This window comes from Elephantulus edwardii, unplaced genomic scaffold (genome assembly GCF_000299155.1).
Source record: "Elephantulus edwardii isolate Elephantulus edwardi_28Jun2011 unplaced genomic scaffold, EleEdw1.0 scaffold00186, whole genome shotgun sequence".
Taxonomy (NCBI): domain Eukaryota; kingdom Metazoa; phylum Chordata; class Mammalia; order Macroscelidea; family Macroscelididae; genus Elephantulus; species Elephantulus edwardii.
Window position 1 is genome coordinate 38,718 of NW_006399936.1, and position 6,902 is coordinate 45,619.

Sequence of the window (6,902 nt, forward strand, 5' to 3'; positions counted from 1 at the left end):
TCCTTGGAGAAGGACATCATGTTCTAAAGGGTGGAGGGACAGCACAGGGGAGGAAGACCTGGAATGAGATAGATTGGCATGGTAACTAGGACTGCGGGATTAGGTGTATTGTAGTCAGTGAAACTGACTCCAGATAGGGCAGAGTTCAGAGGTGTTTGTACATAGGGTCGCTTTGGGTCCCAGGCAACTTGATAGCACATGACAACAACAACAAAGGAAAAGAAAACACAAACATATTAAAGTACAAAAGATCGCATTCCTATAGAATTAACAGAAGCTGGTATTCATTTTCTTATTTCAAATAACTAATTGGGGGTTTTAGATAAGAATGTTACTGATAGGTAGGAAATGTTTAGAGTAAGTATTTTAAATTTTTAAACTATCTTTTTGCATAATAGTGAATAAAAATAAGATAAAGTGTAACTAAGATAAGTATGAAGTTCCCATATATATGCATCTTTCCGGTTGCACATTGTTTCTCTTCAACAAGTACAAACATCACTGCCAAGAAATTAAATGCTGTCATTTAAAAGTGTCACATAAGAAAATAACTGCCTTGAATCTCTGGTTAAATAGTGTTTAAAATGAACAAGTGCTTATTCATAAGATAAGCCAATGTTAAACAAGAAAAAGAGTCCTCTTAAGTAAGAATCTCTTTAACAAACAATATTTACAGTATATTTTCCTAAAGGTACAAAACTACTCACACTAGTTCTAATATTCTTCATGATCAATTTTAATTATTAAATATCTTGATGTACTTTAAGATACTGCTATTACACGCAAAATGTTTAGTGTCAACAAGGCAATATGTCCTACTAAATTCTTAAACTAGAACAGGTTTGTATCAGCCTTCAAGAGTCTTCATAAAATATGTTGTACATTGGTTTTGTTGTTGTTTCCGTGCCCTGTTGAGTCAGTTCCGACCGGCACAGGAGGAGATGGCCCCTCCTTCTCCAGCGGAGCATCTGGTGGATTAGAACTGCATGTCTTCGGGATTGCAGCATAGCTTCTTGCCCCTAGGCCACCAGAGCTCCCTATATGTTGTATATTGTTGTTGTTGTTAGGTGCCATCAAGTCGACTACGACTCATAGCGACCCTGTGAACAACAAATCGGAATCTTGCCCTATCTTGTGTCGTCCTGATAATCTCCCACATTTAAGTCCCAGGCTGGAGTCACTGAATCATTCCAGCTTCCTGAGGTCTTCTCTGTCATGGACCCTCTGCTTTTCCAAGCAAGCCAGCTTGATGTCCCTTCTGACAACCTGCCCAAAGTCTGTAAGACAAAATCTCACCATCCTTGCCTTTAAGGAGCACCCTGCTTGCACGTCACGAAAGATTTGTTTATTCTTTTGCCAGTCTGCAGTACATTAAAAAGATAGTCAGGAAATTGCTTTCTAACTCTATTCTTGGGTTTTTCTTTTTGCATTGGAAAAGTCAGCTGTGAAGGACCTCTCAAGAGTACTGAAGTGCAACAGCGTCAGGCTGGAGACTAAGGTGCGCCTGATCCAGGCTATAAGCTTTGCAGTTAGGTGCTATGCATTGGAGAGTTGGACAGTGAATATGGATGATAGAAAGAGAATTGATGCCTTTGAGCTGTGGTGCTGGAGAAGAGTGTTGAATATACCATGGACTGCTAGGAGAACAAACAGGTTTGACCTGGAGAGGGTGAAGCCAGAATGCTCCTTGGAGTCAAGAATTCTCAAGCTTCATCTGACATACTTTGGGCATGTTGCAAGGAGGGACTGGTCCTTGGAGAGGGACATCATGTTTGGGAGAGTGGAGGGATGGCACAGGAGAGGAAGACCCTCGATGAGATGGATCTATTCTGTGAGTGGAGTGGTGGGAATGAATGTGTTTGAGACAGCGAGGTTAGTACAGGATAGAACGGTGTGTAGGACCCTTGTACATAGGGTCGCTATGAGTCGCAAACGACTCGATGGCAGATAACAACAACAACAAAATTATCCCTAACATCACTGATTCCTAGTTCATATACGTTGGAAGTCTCATGATTTTTAAATAGTATACAGAAATAAACTAGTATATAGTTCAAATTCCTAGGTGAGCAAATATCTTTACTACATAAGGTAGCCCTGGTGGCGTAGTGTGTAGGGGAGTTAGGGTGCTAGCTCAAAGACCTTGCTTGTCTGGAAGTTCAAATTAGCTCCATGGGGGAGAGATGAGCAGTCTCCTCCCTTGTGATTTTTAATCTCCGAAACTCAATGGAGGATCAGTTATGAGTCAATTCTGATTTCATGACAATGAGTTTTTACTAAATACATAAATCGATCATGAAGACTAAATTCATTGATTATAAAATAAACTCATAAAATAAAATGTCCCCAATTTCAATGAGGGGAAAGTGATGAAAATCTTCAATACTCATTTTAAAAAATAGTTCAAGGCTGCACCTGGGATCCTTCGGTTTTCTTTTCCTTGGTAGCCATCCTGACCTTTTTGTTTTGATACAGTCTTCTGTGCTTGTGAAGGTACAAAACCACTCATACCAGTTCTACTGCTTAGGCTTCAAAGCACTTGTGTGTTACCGGTAGCCTGAGCTCCCAGTACTGCTTGAGCTTTCTTTGGAATGGTCAACTGGACTGACCTCATCCTTCCTCTTTTGCTGAATAACACCTTTCTTTAAGGCAGCATCCATATGCGTATTGAATAGGGAAAGATCTGAAGACTTTTGTTCTAGGTTTCGAACAGAACAAACCAGAGGTTGGTCTACTGTCTTTATATAAATAAAGCTACAGAGTTTCTTGCCTACTTGATGCCATACCATCTTCATTTGCCAATGAAACAGTACAAGTATTCATTGTTTAAAAACTTGTTTGGAAAGCCAGGACATTGCGGTGCTTACCACTTACAGCATCTATACATTCTGCTTTAGGTAGATCATCCAGTGTTGTTAAGTGCCATTGAGTCAAGTATGATTCATAGCAGCCGTCTGAACAACAGCTCTAAACCCTCTCCTATCCTGTGCCATCCTCAACATCCCGACACACTTGAGCTCAGTGCCACCGACACTATCATTCCATCTCATTGAGGATCTTCCTCTCCTTTGCTCACCTCCCACCTTTCCAAGCATGATGTCCCTCTCCAAGAAATAGCCTCTCTTAACAACATGTCCAAAGTATGTGAGACAAAGCTTCACCATCCTTTTCTCTAAGGAACATTCTCTCCAGGACATATCTATTTCTTCTTTTGGCAATCCAGGAGATAGCAATTTTCTCTAATTCCACAACCAAAATGCTTCGATTCTTCTCTTATCATCTTTATTCATCGCCCAGCTCTCAGACGCACAGCAGATGATGGGAAAGACTATGGCCTGGATCAGGCACACCTTAGTCTTTAAACTGACATCATTGCTCTTTGGGACTTGGGAATGATTCCTGAAACCAGACTTTCCTAATACTATATGTCTCCCAATCTCCTGATTGCTGGAACTAATAGTATTGACTGTGGATCCTAGTAACCTGAAATTGTTGATAATTTCACTCTTTTCTCCATCTAGCATAATGTTGCTTATTGGCCCACTGGTGAAGATTTTTGCTTTCTTGATGTTGAGATGTAATCCATACTGAAGGCTGCAGTCCTTGATCCTCTGTTGCAAGTAGCTCAGGTCTTTCTCACTTTCAGCAAGCAAGGTTGTGTCACCAGCATAACGCAGGTTGATAATGAGTCTTCCTCCAATCCTGATGCTACATTCTTTTTCATAAAGTCCAACTTCTCAAATGACTTCCTCAGCAGATCGAATACAAATGGAGAAAGACTACAACTCTGGCACATACAACAGCTTCTTGGTCTGGGTATAGATTTCGTATAAGCATAATTAAGTGTTCCAGGTTCCCCATTCTCTTCAGAGTTAGCCATAGTTCACTATGATCCACAAAGGTGACAAAATTTACCAAAGTTATTTCCATAGTCTTCTGACAGGTTTTAGAATTCCATGTCTCATAGAGTGACTGAGACATTTTCTTTCTTGTTAACTCTGTAGAGGAAGCATTATCATCACTGACCAGACGTTCACAAAGATATGCATTCACCCAGGAGTCTGCCAAAGGCTTGCATATAGATGGTCTCTTTTTCCCCAAAAGCAAACAGAACAGGTTAACATGTGACAATTATCAGGATTCTTTGAGGATTCCAGATTTCCATTTATCTTCTTCTTTAAGCCTTGGAATGGTTGTGATGTGTTGAAACCTTGTTTATTCACAGTGTCATTTAAATGTGTCTTGGTGTTTCCATTTCATTAAGTTCTATCCTAAGCAGATTTTTGTAACCATCACTCTTCTCCTTTGTGTTATCCACGGCATAAACTTAAAACGTCTGTATTATCCACTACTTCAGGTGAGTGATTACCACAAAATAGTTTTCTAAATCTTTCTACATTGAATTGCATTATCCATAACTAAGATTTTTCTTCTTTTCCTTTAACTACTACTCCATTCTTCAAAAAAGTTCCTGATAAAGGTTCACAGACGCTAACTAACACAATATTGTGGCAAAAACACCACAACTTTTGACAAAATCGGCAACTCTAAAAACACAAGCAGCCATGGAAACAATATTGTGTGCTGGTAACATATGCAGAATTCGAACGATCTGGAGTCTTTGTAATTGGATAGTAATGACAGCTCTAAGAGAGCGCATTGTTGTTGTTGTTGTTGTTATGTGCCGTCGAGTCGCCTGCGACTCATAGCGACCCTGTGTACAACAGCCCTAAACTCCGCTCTGTCCTGTGCCAATCGCACTGTCTCCGACACTCCCATCCCAATTATCCCAATCACTGAATCAATCCACCTCATAGAGGGCCTTCCTCTCCTGCGCCGTCCCTCCACCCTCCCAAGCATGATGTCCCTCTCCAAGGACTGGTCTCTCCTCACTACATGTCCAAAGTAAGTTAGACGGAGCCTCAGAGTGCATTAGACAATTCAAAAAGGTAAATTAGCATAGAGTTTTCATTTTACATGCAATTGACGCATGAAATCTGGTCTCATAAAAATAGTTCTTGTCATTATAACTAAAACCAAACCCACTATCATCAAGCGGAATTAAGGCTCTGAATGACTTTATGGGACAAAATAGAACCTCCCCGTAAGTATGCCTAAGGTTGTAAATCTTTGCTGCATCTTTACCCCCTGGAATGGTGGTAGCCAACCAACTGGCCGAGTGCTTTAACAAGTGCGCCACCAAGGCTCCTCTATAATTAACTACAAGGATATTTTTATAAAAACAATACACTTCTGCAATCCCAGAAGTACGCAGTTCAAATCCACCAGATGCTCTGCTGGAGAAGGAGGGGACAATCTCCTCCTGGTACACGTAAAAATAATACAATAAAAATTTTAAAAAAAATACACTTCTGCTAAAACTAACTCGTTGCCGCCTAATCAGAACTGACCTATAGCAGACCGTCAAGGGGGTTTTCAGAGGCTGTAAATCGCACAGAGGAGGTTGCCTATCTTTCTCCTTCCAAGCAGCTGGCGGATTCAAACCACTGATCTTTGGATTAGCAGAGCACATTTTAACCTCAGTTAAAACATTGCACACGGCAGTTATTTTGGTGTCACCCCTTCTGACAGTGTCACCTGGTGCAGTTTGCATGCCCACTTGTTCCAATCTAGCTAGTGACACCACCGATGGGGGACGGGGTGAGGACGCCTAAGTCTGAACGCTGTGGACCAAGTCCCACGTGCGGACACGTGGTTGGAGCCAAACCGCCTTGGTGACCCTGAGAGACACCCAGCGCACTCTGCTCTGTGGCTCAGGGGCCCCGGCACTAAGGTGCGCGCTGCGGGCTCATTGAGCGCAGCGTGCGCGCCCACCCGCCCCACGCCGCGCCCCGCACAGCCGCGCGTGCGCGCACGCAGGCTCGGACGTTTGTCCCCTCCGGTCGGGTTCCCACGCTGCGGTTAGCGGCTCTCCCGCCCGCTGCCGGCGGAGAAGACGCTCCTTGGTGCCGCAGCGCTCACGCTGCCCCTGCAGTTTTTCCAACCTCCCCTCGGGTGTGGGGGCGCCGCCGCACAGTCCTCTTAGATGACCTCCTGGAGGGCGACCCGTGGGGGGTCTATGTGACCCCTGGCCCCTCGGAACAGGCTGGTGCTCCTCGCCCAGGCCGCTCCCACCTGCCTGTGCGGCGGCCAATGGGAACTAGGCCTGGTGATGTCATGTCCCGACCGGAGTCTGGTGACGAAAGTCCGAGGTCACCCATCAGGGAACCAGTGCAAGCCCACCCGTGAGGGTTCCGGAAGTTTCCACCGCGGCAGTGGAGTGCGGCCTCGCCCCACAGCTTTGTGCGTGGCACCATATGGGCCTCCCTCTTGGCTGACCCGGATTCACCTCTTCCACTCCACGGGGGTCTCTTACGTCCGCGGGGGGTCTCCCATTTCTACTCCTGATCTCTCATGGAAATCTTCATTCCTACAGGTGTTCCCTCATTCCCTTGGGGGTGCCCCGCATCACCTATTCTCCATCAGTGGTACCCCACCCCCTAAGGAGGTCCTAGTCTCACTTTCACGTGCTGGTCCTCCCACACCACCCTAGATTGTGTCGGGTCCAGGGACGCTCAATTTATTCTGGTCCCGAGGGCCAACATCCCCCAGCCCTGCTGCAACTTCCCGAGCCTCGACAGAGACTTGTCAGTGTATCCGTCCGTCCGTGCACGCCGGTCCCCACTCTCTGTGTCTGTCACTGCATGACCCTGCTGGTCTGCGTGTTGATCACTACGTGCTTCTCTCCGATTGTCCCCGTAGGGGTCTCTTCCGCCGCTAGGACGCTCTCTGTCGTGCCTGTCACTAGTGTCTGTCCGTCTGTCGGCGCCTGTCACCGGAGTCCGTCTGGGCCCCCGGGTCTCCCAGTGTCGGCTCCTAAGGAGGGAAGGGAGGGTGGCAGC